The following is a 291-nucleotide window of genomic DNA, read 5'->3' on the forward strand; positions in this document are numbered from 1 at the left end:
CCGCCGGCGCCGAGGGCACCAAGGCTGTCACCAAGTACACCAGCTCCAAGTAAAACGGTTCTAAACTATAACCCAAACGGCTCTTTTCAGAGCCCCCACATTTTCCTGAAAAGAGCTGTAATTGCGAATATAGGTTGTTCCCAGATTTATGAGTTAAATCCTTGCATACATAGCAAATAATGTATAATGTATAAAATGAATTGCAGAACATTGCACGACTTCGAATTATGAGCTTTCATTTTACTCAAATAATATTTTTTGTAGTAATAAACAGCTCTAGTTGTGAAATTT

This window comes from Fulmarus glacialis, unplaced genomic scaffold, assembly GCF_000690835.1.
Source record: "Fulmarus glacialis isolate BGI_N327 unplaced genomic scaffold, ASM69083v1 scaffold18059, whole genome shotgun sequence".
In the NCBI taxonomy this organism is placed as follows: domain Eukaryota; kingdom Metazoa; phylum Chordata; class Aves; order Procellariiformes; family Procellariidae; genus Fulmarus; species Fulmarus glacialis.